The sequence below is a fragment of the Vanessa atalanta genome, chromosome 25 (assembly GCF_905147765.1).
Source record: "Vanessa atalanta chromosome 25, ilVanAtal1.2, whole genome shotgun sequence".
NCBI classification, from domain to species: domain Eukaryota; kingdom Metazoa; phylum Arthropoda; class Insecta; order Lepidoptera; family Nymphalidae; genus Vanessa; species Vanessa atalanta.
Genome location: NC_061895.1, coordinates 634,333 through 650,344, shown reverse-complemented (window position 1 = coordinate 650,344; position 16,012 = coordinate 634,333). Strand labels below are relative to the sequence as shown.

General features: G+C 33.2%; 1 protein-coding gene across 2 annotated transcripts in view; it reads right to left on the bottom strand.

Annotated features, from left to right (window-relative positions):
* Nucleotides 1-16,012, bottom strand: part of LOC125073756 — a 62,153-nt gene that overhangs the window by 44,974 nt on the left and 1,167 nt on the right. The gene's annotated exons all lie outside the window — the stretch shown is intronic.

The following is a 16,012-nucleotide window of genomic DNA, read 5'->3' as shown; positions in this document are numbered from 1 at the left end:
AGTTCTTTTTATAATATCAGATTAATATTACCATATTTTTGGAACGAAGTTCTATTACGCGGCTTACAGGAAAGTTAACTGGCGGAAATCGCGTCAATAGAAAAAAACCTTATGTCGTTTCTAGGAGACATTTCTCTCTTTCCCTTACTAGTATATACAGTTTTATATGATACTAGCTGAACCTGCAGCTTTGCCTGCAAGAAATTTATACAATTTACTTAAACAAATCTCCAATTTTACCCACGAGGATTGAATTAAAAAAAAACTCTTTACCCAAATTGGTTCGGCGGCTAAGCGTAAAGATATAACAGACAAAATTACTTTCGTATTTATAATATTAAACCACTCTGTTCCGACCGGTTTCCATCTCATGACACATCTCGATTTTATTTTATCTCAACTAGGATACTGAGTCAATTGAAATGTTTTTTTTTTCATAGAAGTAGGTCTGAACTTGGATTAAGATATCCAACTAATGGAACTAATGTTATAAACTGGTTACAGCAGACGGATTCTTCCGCATTTATGGGGGGGGGGGCGGTTAGGTTAATATGCAAAGTTCCATAATTGGTTGACGAGAGAAGACTTGGCGTAGGATATATTATGAGTGACCAACCAGGCGAGCTTGCACAGAGCCGTCAGTTAGATGTGTTATGTAGGGTTTTGTAAAATTTCAACAAATTAATTGTCAAATGTCTCCTGTTACTTAATCACATGAAAATTCTTCTCCGGATAATGAGAAGGAGAAATCAAAATTGTTTTTTTTTAACATATATAAGAATAGAAGCAAATATGTTACCTAACAATAATTGGTGATAAACCACTCCTTGCCACAGAAATACAGTACCAGAATAGAATAATTGATGCATGGATACCCGCCCAGACAGCGCTACAAGACCCGATGAATGTTTATGTATCTTTACATAAATATAATCTTTAATAAATCTTCTATAAAGCCAAAATCTTCTAGAATAATTTCACTAACATACACACGTATAATTGAACTCTTTCTTAACGGTTTCGATGATATTTTTGTGTTCATTTGGAAACCATAGCTGGATGCGAAGTAAATAGTTCTCATTCCATCAAGACGAAGGCGACAGATTGCTAGTAATTTAATAAATAAATTTAAATACCAAATTAATAAAATAAATTGCAATGTTTAGTTTATAAAGTTGGAAGTACGGCGAAATAAATTCCCATAGAAATAAATACGTACAGTGCTGAAGTCTTAAAAATAATTAAATTCTTACACGTGGATAACCCAAGGATATATTAGGCTAGAGTTGCCTAATGCTTGAGTGAACTGAAGCTATTAGGGTGCTGAGCCTTATTTAATGGCCATTTAGTCTAAAGGGCTTCATTGTAACTCGACCTTTGACCTAGGGAACTTATTAATTAGTACACTTTTAAACTTTATCAAACTCTATTCCTAAGTTGCAATTCCTGTACTGTGTGTAAGCTCATCTGGGTAGGTACCACCCCAGCACTGGGAGCCAGGGTTACTACAGGCACAAGGGCAAAACATCTTAGTTCCCATGGTTAGAATTGGCGATGTATGGTACGGTTAATATTTCTAACAACGCCAATATCAATAGAAAGTGGTGACCACTTATGATCACGTGGGCCATTTGTCCGTCCGTCTACTAATACCATAAAAAAAATAGAAGTTTTTAGCATTATTTTTGCTGTGAAACTTTTTTCTATTAAGTCTTAGCGTACAATATTCTTAAAAAAAAAATCGAACCAAAAAAAGTTTTAAGTAGCCCATTTACAGAGACAGATTATTACTTTTTTTTACATGTCACTGAATTACTCCTAAACGGCTGGACCTTTTAACGTTTTTTCTGGTTGTATGTTACCCTGGATAGTTTCTTTTGAATCTGGTAGTTGACGTTGAGTATGAATAAATAAAATTACATTCTTATTTCACTTGTAACAAGTCACCCACTACTCGACTATATACCATCACTTTGATCAACAGGGGTGGGACACGAGACGTTTAAATTAAAGCACGTGAAATGACACGGAATAACTAGTAAAAGTATATTATATACCATCTAAATTAGCATAAAACAAAATATTAAATAAAAATACCCCAATGATTTTTTTGCTAACCCTACTCTTGTCTAGAGTAGTAAGTTTATATTACAAATGCGAAAGGGTAGTATTTTCGTTACGTTTCACGCCGTAACTACTCTAAAGATTATCATTAAATATTACAGGCACGTCGTACCTCTACAGAGGACAGTGGGAGGGACTCACTCTCTCGCAACGGCAATAAATAAATAATGATTCTCTTAGTAAGAATGACCATGATGACCATGGGTACTGTTTGATTAATTGCTTATTTTGTCAAAAGCATTCCTTGAGTTTCTGATCTAATAACTTACGTGTGAATAATTGTTGAGGTCAGAAAATAATAATGTAATCTATATAAATACTTTCGAATACCCGGTATGAATCGCAATCAAGTAAAGGGCTCGTAAATGGTCCACTACTGGGCCATTTCTCTTCCTTAAGGGACGATTGATGTTAAATCACGCTGTTCCAAAGTAAATTGGTGTATACTGGGTTATATTTAACCGACGTTAAGGATGCTACTGCATTCGCCTGCATACTTTTTATTATTTAGTTATTAAACAACCTTTTTTCAATCTTTTTGCACATTATCAAGTTTTTTATTTTAAGCATTCAATACAGTATTTTTTGGAGTCATTTTTTATTATATATAATATGTATATATACATATAAATTATATCTATATATTCATGCAACATTATACCACGAAATAATACATCTATCTATATATCTTTCATAATAAACATTTAAAAACGATATAATATTATGTGCGTGATATTATAGCAACTTAGTTTTAAGTGACATTTTACGTTTATAATGTCTTAAGAATATTCTAGATCAATGTACAACGAATTTGGGTTAAGTGGTTACACAGAGGGCACACTATTATAATGCTATATTGCACACATGTATACATATATATATATATATTTATATATATATGAAATAATAAATCAAATACCACTCAACGCTCAGCATTATGCCAAATCGGTCAACGCGTTTTAAGTTTTTGGTAAAAATAAACGAATCCAACCCTACATTGTATATATACGTCGGAGAGCGTGCCAAGGGGGGGTGGCTGAAGCACTATCATTTTATAACCACTCACACAGACGCAGAGCAATAGGGTTTCCACTTACAGCTAATATTATTTTTTAAACAAGATCTTTCTACATGTTTTAGTGACGGTTTAAATGAAATTTGACGTCATAAGCTATTTGGATAATCACCAAACGGACGGAACCTACAAGGCCTTATTGTATAAATTACTCGAAATGTACATAATATGAATATTTAAATAATTTAATTTTAAATTTCGTTTCTTTTCGTTGGGTTCGGTTAAAACAGTTTTACAGGAACATTTATCTCAAGGTTCAATTTAAGATATTTATCGCCAGTCAGCAATTTTGGCATCGGATTTTAGAACGTTGCAATCATAAATAACCCATGCTATTTCCATGGGACGAAACTGTATAAATATGCAAATTGACGTTCCATTTATAAAAAAAATAAATATCAACTCGCGCGATTTATCAGGGCTGTATTAAACGTATGACAGGTCGTAAACTTTTGGATTACGCAATGCATGCAAAAAAAAATATTACATTTTAAATTTTTTATTTTTTTATTTTTCCTCCATCGTGCCAACCCTAGCTGGTCCGCGTTACGGCTTGTGCAATATTATTGTGAATTTAATGGGCTACCGAACAAACTATGTAGAGTCGGCTACAGCATCGCTGGTAATAATTTGAATTGTGTTGCAACTAGACGCGATTTAAGTCTTTATACGAGCTTATTGTCGTTGTAAGTTATGTCCAAAAATTTTAGCTAATGTTCGTAGTTTTAGGTTCTATGACACGAAACTATCAACATTGAGTCGTTACGGATTTATTCGATGCCGTAGTGGAAAAGGTTGACTCAGAATCGAACTCGTTGCAATGAGGTTTTGTTTGTAATCGATGCTTTAGTTTAATGTAGTCTAAACCGAAGTCGCCTGTCGCGACAATTTAAATAAGTATGAAATAAGATGATTGAACTGTAAAGGAATCTGTTACTGGATCTATCTTTTAGCCTAAATAACTATTTTCCTTAAAAAATGGTAAAAATTTTCAAGATACAAAATACGAGAGCTTTTCTGGAAAAACTCAAAACTCACCGTAGAACACTGAAAATTACTTTAGAAATTGATATTCGATTTATAAATAAATGCGGAAATAACTCTTTTTGTTTGTAACGCTTTTACGGCCAAACTCCTGATTGGAATTTGATGAAATTGGTGTAACGCAAGCTTGAACCTCAATTAAGGGCATATACTACTATTTTTTATACCTTGACAGACAACCCCGAACCTAACTCAAGCAAAGCCGCGGCTGAATTAGGTGACTGTAATAATTATAACATCTCACGAAGATCGCAAGTTCAGAACAAAACACAATTAAGTCTTTAAGTGGTTAACTTGACTCAATGCTCATCTCGTGCTAAGCGGTTAAGGAAAACGTCGTGAGAAAACTTGCACCCGTTGGATGTCATCGTACAGATACATAAGCCGAATTATAGCAGCGTGGATTATGCTCTAAACCTTATCGTTTACAAAAATCTTTATTGAAAATAAACGAGTGAATTAGCAATCATACTTAACCTTACAATAAAAAAAAAATCTTAATAGTGATATTTATTCCTGAAGCCCAATTATTCTGATTGAGATTTCATATATTAAAGTACTATTAATAATTTAGTAGTTAAGTGACAATCGTTTATTAACGAATGATTTTGGAGATGGCCCAGTGGTAACAAAATATTGAAAATCGCGGGTTCAAACCCAAGCAAGCACCACTGACTTTATGCTTAATTCATGATACCCTAAAATACTAAACTATAATTTACAACTGAATTTCTTGCCGGTTCTTCTCAAGATAATCTACATTCCGAACCGGCGGTTACTTTATATTAAATATAATCCTGTTAAATTATGACACAAAGGTACTTTTAAAGCCTGTTTAAAAAAAGGCATATTTTGATTTTAGCTGGATATATTCAATACATTAATATGGTAATATCAACAGGAATATACTTATAAATGAAAACCGATTCAAGTAAGTGCTCGTCATTACACGCGAGTACAGACCGACGGTATATCATTTTAAATTGTGATAAGTTCAGATAAGATCATTAAATATCATTTGACAAGTATAATGGGTTTTAAATCTTCCGAATGCGACCGAAATATCGGGCTTTTAAAATATGAGACCGCCAATTTAGAATTTCAAATGGTTATTGTTTTATAATTCTATCTGCTATCTCTTTCACTCAAAATGTCTCTACATATATATAAAAGTGACATAAGTAGATAGCAAGTAATGTGTTAGATATATTTTAGTTATTTGCAAGCCCATCTGGGAAGGTTGAACATATCAGATTATCTGCCGCGAGACAGTACTCAGTATTGTTGTGTTCCGGTTTGAAGGGTGAGTGAGTCAGTGTACAGGCATAACATCTCAGTTGCTAAGGTTGGTTATGGCTGATGTTATAATATGGTTAATATTTTTTACAACGTCATTGTCTATGGGCGGTTGTAGCCACTTACCATCAGGTGACCTATTTGCTCGTCCGCTTACCAATATCATCAGAGATCAGAGAAACAATTATGTCGCTTCAATGATGACAAGTCAAGTTAGTGGCCCACTTGCCCGTCCGCCTATCTATATCCTAATATATATTATATATATATATATATATATATATATATATATATATATATATATATATATATATATTAAATTAGCGACACGATACGGTTAAGCGCGGCTGTGATTTATTAACAAGGAAAATTATATGATTAAAATATAATTTATAACCAGAAGCACTCAGGAATAATGTAGCTTTCAACGAGTTTTTTTTTTCAGTATTGCATTATTAGTTTCGGAGATTACATACGAGTACATTACATTTTTTTACATTTTACATTAGCAGCCTGTAAATTTCCCACTGCTGGGCTAAGGCCTCCTCTCCCTTTGAGGAGAAGGTTTGGAGAATATTCCACCACGCTGCTCCAATGCGGGTTGGTGGAATACGCATGTGGCAGAATTTTGTTGAAATTAGACACATGCGGGTTTCCTTACGATGTTTTCCTTCACCGCAGAGCACGAGATGAATTATAAACACAAATTAAGCACATGAAAATTCACTGGTGCCGGGTTCGAAACCGAAATCATCGGTTAAGATGCACGCGTTCTATCCACTGGGCCATCTCGGCTCTAGACAAAAAAGTAGCCTAACATATAGTTACATTTTCTATATATTTTATTAATTAATTATTAACATTAATTAATGGCGGGCAAAGCTATAGGATACAAGTATTAAATAGATCACTAACATATATCAGCAGGCTTAACTGTTAATAGAAGTTTGATAAAGTTCTTTACATTTAACCGCGACTTACATGCGGCACGATTTTATCCGATACAAGCCAAGTTTCCCCACGATGCTGTTTCCTAACCATTGAATTCGAGATTAATTATAAACACAAATTAAGTGTTTTCGGTTCTCTTGTTAATATCAAAAGCGTAACAAATGAACTTATTTTAGTAATTATATTATTAATTATAGTTTATGTTAAAGCCATTAACTTGGAAGCTGAATTTAGGACAGAATCGTTGTCATTGCTTATCAAATTTCGTTTTTTTTTTTTTTCATTTCTGTCAAGTATGTTTATACGTTTTTCAATTGTACCGTGTCATAAATAAACATTTTTTTTTTTTTCTTAATTATTTATGTTTTTTTATTGTATTTTATGAGATCGTAACCGTTTGCCTAATCAATAAAAAAATAACAAATATCTATGAATGTAAAAAAAGTCTTAATTTAAAATAAAACTTCACAATAGTATTTGTAATGACGTCATCAATCAGAGCTGTTATTTAAGTATAATTTTTAAATTTCGAACAAAATTCAATATATAATAATGATTCAACATCTGAATAAAAAATACCGATCTAATCTTCTGTATCAAAGACAATATATGGCTGAGTTTGTTTTCGTCGTGCCATCCAAAAACTCAATGTCGGAGAGGTGACCTGCCTGACCTAGTCAAATTAACTCGCCTTGATCCTCTTGTAAATAAAGCTAGAAAATAAATTTTAATAAGAAACACTAAGATATAGGTCAATTACTAAGAAATTTGGCATTCCAACAGACATTCTGAAGAGAGCCATCGTTATCAACCCAGTTTCTAGACGTTTCGGGTTTGACTTATGAATTTAGATTCCTATCATAATTCGTGAGTGATATCTGTGTATAAAATTGTATTATATTTGAAACTATTGTTCAGATTTTAGTAATACTTGTTTCTCCAATTGCTTAAAAGTTTACAGATTATATACGTTAGACCCTTAGGGGTTTAATAATAAACATCTTCGGACATCTGTCTCTTAAGAATGACTACTTAAAGATAAATTTGGATCAAACCAAATGATTTATTATTAAATATAAAATATTGAAATGGCACGAATGCTCATTTTAATATCGACGAAAGAAATATTGACCGAACTATGATGATAGTCGAGATGGCCCAGTGGAACACAAGCATCGTGACCAATGATTTCAGGTTCAAACCCAGGCATGCTCCAATAAATATTCTTGTGTTTAATTTGCGATAATAATTCATCTCGGGTTTGGTGGTTAAATATTACGCGAACGTGGTATCCACCCAAGTTTGTACAGAGCCCTACCACCAAGCCAATTAAATATGAATGTTTTAAATTCTAGCAACATCATAATCGAACTTTTGTACCGTCCTGCGTTTACTCCACAAAAAATAATTCTTTCAAGAATTTTCTCGCTGCTATTCTTAGTCCAAGGACTCGTTGGTGTGTTTCGATGCCAGCTATGAATAAGTAAATCTTGGAAATGCCGTGATATCCCAATAGTTAGAAGACGTGAATTAACCGATGATTCTGAGTTCAAACCACTGAATGTTCATGTACAGCTTAGGCAATTAAGATGTTGTACCCCTTGTGCAAATAGTCTCACTGGCTCACTCACCTTTCAAACTGAAACCTTAGAGATAATAATTATATTAGAAAAATCTATATTCAATTAATAAGAAACATTGTTTTGCTAATATTCTAGTTCAATGTATTTTTACACCAACTCATATTGTAATTAACAATTACGACATTATTTATATTTGAATTTAAGTTAGTAAATAAATTATAAAATTAAAAAATATATCATAGTATTTATTATAACTAAATAAATTAAAACAAATACTACAAATATAAAATCTCCCATAATAGTCCGACGATGTATTCTTTAATATACGAAAATCTTAAAAGATTTATCTATAAAATAGCAACGACATACAAGCAATTATAGTTCAGATTTCTTATAAGATAAGGTACAAAATTGCATGTCGTAAATTCAATCCCTAAGGGCGAATTTGAATTGATAACTTGTAACCTTTAAAGAGCAAGGTTAACTAGTTCTACTTGTTTTATCGTTCGTTGAATTGTAAAAGCAACATGAATTGGGCGGTTGGTTCTAGTTTTTATCAAAGCTAATTATGTTTACTTGAGTTTTGTACAGTCAGAGTAAGAAAACCTTCGTCAGTTTTCAAATTCATTCCTTTATCAAGTCGTAAACTCTTAGTACATTTTGAAACTAAAGCATTTAACAGAAAACTGCACATAAAATTAAACCAACATAGTATGATAACTAGGTTCGAAATAGTGTACATTGCGACGCAACGTGTCATACTCAATCGGTAAAGCAGATCATCGCTCATACTGAGCACACGAAAATAGACCTTAAGGTGACGAACCTTTTCTTACCCCGACTGTACTTATCTATTTATGTTATAAAATTTTTGGTCTGTAATTATGATAAGCTTTGTTAAAGCCATACCCTATCGAGAAGATGTGATGTTGGTGGCAGGGCTTTGTGCAAGCCCGTCTGGGTAGGTACCACTCCACTCATCAGATATTCTACCGACAAACAGCAATACTTAGTATTGTTGTGTTCCGGTGTGAAAGGTGAGTAAGCTAGTGTAACACAAGGTTGGTGGCGCATTGGTGTAATGAAAGGATTGGTTATTCTTTCTTACAGCGTCATTGTCTATGGACTGTGGTGACCACCTACCATCAGATGGCCCATTTGCCCGTCCTACCTTATAGCAGTTAGCAGATATAAAGGTTCCGTACTCTTAATTTAGACTATTACCGATTTGCTTTCGTACAATGCGTAATATTAACATTATAATTGATTTAGATTATATGATGTGTGCTTTAAATATTATTTAAGTAAGTAGGGTTGGCAAATGGGTCACCTGATGGTGAGTTCACTGTCAGCAATATTAAACATCGCTTCTACCGTCAATGTGCTACCAACCTTGGCAAGTTAAGTGTTATGTCCCTTTTGATTTCCTTCCAAACCGGAATACGTGTTAAAAACTCATAAAGGTAACTAAATTATTTCTTCAAATTATTCTTTTTTTTTCGTGATTTAAGGAAGTAGGGGGTAGCAATCGATCATGGACCTAGGACAACCAAGGTATCATATCCTTCTCTGGTAGATGCATAAGCGGCCTTGCAAAACGTCCATGAATAAATGTTTTTTCAATCAATTTGTCGAGGTATACTTGACATGTTTGTACGTGGACATAGAGACGTCGTCATGTATCAGACGCGGAGAATGAATGATACATGATGGGAAATAAAATTATATTATGAGAATTTCCGGATAATTGATTAAAAAAAAAAATTGTTCATCTATGATTGAGGGAAATATGTTGATAAAAGTTTTATAATTATACTTTATATCTCAAGGCTGATGTGTTTAATTAGGATAAAAAAAAACTCTTTTGTTTTTTTTTTTATAATGTACTAATATGTAATAATTAATGTAATGTAATGTGTACAATTATATTTTTCTATTTTAAATCCTGTCTGAAAATCCACATCTACCGAATCGACGATTTTTTTATCATCTATTAAATATTGAAGCTGCTGTCGCACTCCAGTGCATCGGTGATGTTTGCGGTCAGACGTATAGATGGTTCAATCAAACGTAAAAAATGTGCCTCAATCAGGCAGAAGAAGACTTCATTAAAATTCAGATAGTTAATGAAAATATTGTAGACCGACTAACATTAAAGGGGCTTGGCCTGAAATAAATGATGATTATTATTATTAATAATATTATCCGAAGATATATATACTGAGAGCCGAGATGGCCCAGTGGTTAGAACGCGTGCATCTTAACCGATGATTTCGGGTTCAAACCCAGGCAGGCACCACTGAAATTTCATGTGCTTAATTTGTGTTTATAATTCATCTCGTGCTCGGCGGTGAAGGAAAACATCGTGAGGAAACCTGCATGTGTCTAATTTCAACGAAATTCTGCCACATGTGTATTCCGCCAACCCGCATTGGAGCAGCGTGGTGGAATATGCTCCAAACCTTCTCCTCAGAGGGAGAGGAGGCCTTTATCCCAGCAGTGGGACATTTACGGGCTGCTAATGCTAAAATATATATACTATATATATATACCTGATTTATTAATTATTTATAACTTAATGATTGTCAAAACTAAATATATCAGTAGTATTTAATTATAGAAACGAATACCTTGCCCCAAGAAGGATTTATTGCCGTCGCGGAGTCGTAAACTTGGCGTTATAAGCTTATCCTTACTACTCGTTTATGCAATTATCATTGATTCTATCAAAAACCAACGGTGTGGTAAATGTTTATAGTACTAGTTGTCCGAGCGCGGCTTTGTTCGCATTTTAGGGTGGTCATAGATAGAGTTACTTTTCATTTATATTAGTATAGAGTGTTAGTAATATATTATGACAGTTTTATTTATATGTAATTCAAATACACTCTATAGTACACAATTGAAATTTATAAATATCAAGAAGGTTTATAAAAGAAAGCCTCTATCAAAATATCGATATATATATTCAAGAAACGATTCGTTTTGCTTACTGATAATAGTGTTTAATTGACGTCTATTAATTTAGTTTACAATCCGTTATTCGTGTTCCTCTGATCCGTAAGTAAGCAAACCGTATACGTACGTACCGTACCGTAATTATCGTAGACATTTCAACTATCCGTAAGCAATACGAACTGTTTCTTGAATATAATAACTAAATTTTATATTTGAATCTGGGTAGGTACCACGGCTTCATCATTAATTCTACCTTCAAACAGCAATAATTTGTATATTTATATTTGGATTTAAAGGCAAGTGAGGGTTACAAGGGATATAACAGTTTAGTTCCCAAGGTTAGTCGCGCGCAAGGAATGTTTATTATTGCTCATAGTTCCAAAGTCTATGGTCGGTTGTGACCACTTGTTATCAGGTGGCTATTTAATAGCCTACCTACCTGTTCTAAATTCAAATATGTTATTTATCTTAAAAATTTTCGTGCGGATTTTCAGTCCCGCGGAAGAGCATAGGCTACTTTTTTAATTCTACCCTCGAGGTGGTAAAATGGGGGTGGTGATGTGCTATGGGTATTTTTCGCGCGGGTAAGGCCTCACATAGTATATAAAATAATAGAACATAACTTCATTTATGAATTACATAGTTGATAAACATACGAAATAGCAAATATTGAAAATAATGGAGTGGGGATCGTCTAATAAAATTCCGCAGACATTTTTAACTTTGCCGTTTCATAAAATCAAATCATTTGTAAAAAATACATCGGTAAAGAAGGCATATTATTCGATACAAGATTATATAGATGATAAAAAAGCGTGGAGTTAATACTTGTTGACTTCCAGGCAGGATGTATAGATATATAATTGTATTTAAGTAACATGACTGCATTTTTAAATATTGAAAAATAGTAACTACTGAGTTTCTTGGCGGTTTTTCCGAATTTCGAACCGGTGGCAGCTTCGCTTCGCGTTTGTACTCGAATAAAATATATTTTGATTTTGATTTTCTAGTAGTGTTACAACTAGTTACAAACAGTCATATAGAGGATTCAAAAAATACTGATGTCCTGATTGATTTCGGCCACGACTACTATTCCCATAAAAATTATCCAACTACGCGGAAAATATTATAGCACACAGATAAGTGCACAAAAACACCCGTGTCATATGCACTCTTTATTCCCTCATTTTAACTTTACTTGGTGGTAGCTTTGTGCAAGGCCGTCTGGGTAGGTACCACCCACTCATCAGATATTCTACCGACAAATAACAGTACTCTATAATGTTGTGTTCCGGTTAGAAGGGTGAGTGAGCGAGTGTAATCACAGGCACAAGGGACATAACATCTTAGTTCCCAAGGTTGGTGGCGCATAGGTTATGTAAGGAATGGTTAAAATTTCTTACAGCCCCTTTGTCTATGGGCGGTGGTGAACACTTACCATCAGGTGGCTCCGCCAACCAATGCCAAAAAAAAACTCTTATAATCCGATGGGACGGCAAACGCGACACGAGCGAAAATAGTTCAGCGTAGGTCCTGATCTACGTGCTTTGCTGACTGAGTATTTCCGACTCCAAATCCAAGCCCAGCACAACCTTATACACTAACCACTATAGCAATAAAATTATCAATAATGTTTTTTGTATCTCGTTTCCAAAAGTACTATTTTGGTATTTCATCGTTGTCTACTGTTCCGTGGTATACAATAATATATAGTTTATGTATTAAAAGATAATAAACACGATGGAAAATTATCCACAGAAGTCGTTACTTCCGATCGTTAAGTGAACTTCATACTTTACATACAACAGTTACTCGATAATCTCGACGTAAAATATTCAGAACTTTATCAAATTCAATAAATGGTCGTACAAGTTTTTTACGATTCGTCCTCGAATAGTCTTTTTGTAAGACCTTTTTATATAAAAATAACAATATTAGAATATATTTCTGTGAGACCTAATATGTTTCCAAAATTAAATTTCGAATTCAATTTAACAAATGACAAATGATGTAATTATTTTATTAATATGACTGTTGCTCGCGGCTTTGCTCGCGTGGAAGTTGGTTATATTTACATATCAACTTAAAATATTACGTCAAGGACTCTTTGTGTTCCATATTGGTGTGTATTTCACCCCTTAGGGTAGAACATCCAGACACACTTAAATACGTATCTACTCATACGGACGGACATCCGAATTCCCAAAATTCCTTCCTTCCTACTCACCAAATTTCATGGCCTTAACTTTACTAGTTTACGCTCGGCAATGATGAAGCATGAAGTCAGGGCATGTTATTTTATAAGTATAAATGAATTGGAAAGATACAAATTAAAGTCTGATAAGGCTAATGCTTAAGCACGAACAAAAGATTCGGAGATTAATCGTCCACATTGCAGATTTTAATAATGATGTAGGTTTTCTACAACAAGATGAATTATAAACACAAAATAAGCACATAGAAGTTCAATCTTGGACTAAAATTCACGTGCTTTAATTCCTAAGCTATCACGGCCCCTGTGTTAGTTATAATAATATTTTTACATCGTTATATTAGTTTTAAATGATACATATTTTTGTATTCAGTTTTTATAACGCCTCTTTTAACAGTATCATCAGTGGCATACAGTGCGGTTCTGTAAGAATTTACTATGTATGTCCTTAAATGTGGACAATTGTCGTACACTGATACGCCATTTTGATACGTGTATCCTATAATTTTTATAATTATTAGAGTCAATATCGCTTAACACGTTCTGACATTTCACGCTCGTGTTCTGGGGTATGCTTCGAGTTTATTTTTATAGCTCATACAGAATAGCTCAGCTGAACTAAACGTACTGAACAGACATAGGTTAAGTAGCCATAATATAAGTATTTTTTTATGTTCTTGTATTAGTGTATATATATATAGTATAGAAAATCGTCAGATATAGTTGTTGTATACAACTATATCTGACGATTTTCTATACGAATTAATGTAATTTAGAATTCATTGATATCAATTCGTTACAAGATGATATATAATAAATGTTTTTAATGAAGTTTTAAGACTATTAGAACTTAGTCTACTATCTATTCAATAATATATCTTTATTTTTAATACAAAGAATATTATGTTTAGGAGAGACTTAAATATCAGCTATAAAAGTGGTCTTAATATGACCCGCAATCAATTTCGGAGAAGTTTCGGACGATGCTATTATAAAATATTGCTATTTTCATGAACGACTTCGAAACTAAATAAAAATGTTATTATTTAGAGCAAGATACAATTATAAAAATCAATACGTACTACATCGTGATAATTTTATTCAATCGATTACTTAAACAGTTGTAATTATACTAATTCCAGACAAAACAAATACGAACGGGAAATAAAGATAATATCCAATCCCCTAAAATTAGTGATTCTTGTTCCGGAAGGGCGCTGCCATTAAATCGAAATGTACAAGTGTTGAGGAAAAGGGGTGAATAGACGGGAAATTGTACATGTTTTAGGAGATTAGGCTGCCAGCGTGGACTCGACTGTGATGAATTGATGTAAAAGATGGAATTATTACATTTACATGACAGGATTTTAAATGACATGGTTTATTTTATGCCCAGAGACTCGGAATTGCGAGGAAATGCTTCCACGCTGTCCTGTTTTGTACAGTAACTATTTTTAATTTTTATTTCTTTATAGTTAAGGCCTTAATTTTATTAATTGTTATGTCCACTAGGCAAATTTAATAAATGAAAAATTATAATTATTCTAATATTCTATTTTATATAAAATAAATCGTTAATCAAAGTACTATTGATTTTTTGTTTAATTCAGATTGTCTTACTGGACAAGAATCACACATGTATGAATAAGTAGAAGTTACATTTTTTACTACCAATATTTTTGTGTTTGATTTATAAATTTAGAACTCAAACAAAAATTGATGTAATTACTCCATGTTCTTTGGTCGGCTTTTAATAATATACATCTATAAATAATATCTGACATATTCTGTAATTAAAATTGCGGTAAAGTGAACTGAGTTTTGCCGGTTCTTCTCAGTACTTTCCGAGTACTGAGTTTTACATTTAATTTTCACAGTAACATGATTCAAAAGTGATTTTATGACCGTACTTGAATGAATAAAATTTTACTTTTGCTCCACAGCTAATCTATATCAATAAGTTTTATATTATATAAATATATAAAATTTTATTTATGAAGAAACATAAGCTCTGACGCGTCGTCTGGTTGTACTAAAATGTTATGATATATAAACCCGTAACGATGTAGACATGAGATAGGATCCACTTCGATTCTATGACGGGCAAAAACCTATGATCGAGACGATTTTATGGGAAATTGTCGTGTATTACAATCGCCTAAAGGATGAATTTTCCGTTCTTTTTAAATGTTTTTGCATAAATATATTTTAAATAATAATGATTTCTATTTCAGGACAATCCGACAAAAATGTAATCTGCCTTTTTTGTACCAGAGCCTTTGCTCTTTTTTTATAATTTTTAGCGTTAACTTTACTCATTACTGATATATCCTTATCATCTGACTCAAAGTTATTATATATTAAATTATCATGTAAATAATTCGTCCGATATCCAGACAATTACATAACCCAAAAATGTTACCCATGTGACAGGCATGCCTTACGAAACCGACAACAACCGTTGAATGTAGTATCAGTAGTTGCCTATATCCAGTCAGGTCAAGGGGGCTGCGGGGTGAAGGGTCGCACGCAAATGATACGCGGGCGACGCCGCATCGATCGCCATGTGCCTGCCACCCCACCCCACGCTCTCAGACCACCACGTACACGCACACAGCCGATACCATCTAATGTGTTCTGCTAAATGATCCGTTTCGGATATTAAGCCGTCTGTATTCTCGTAAACTGATCGTCATCGAAAATCATCAACGAACTTTAAACTAAAAAATCTTTCAAATTAAAAACAAAAAAAAAAAGTTAAATACATTA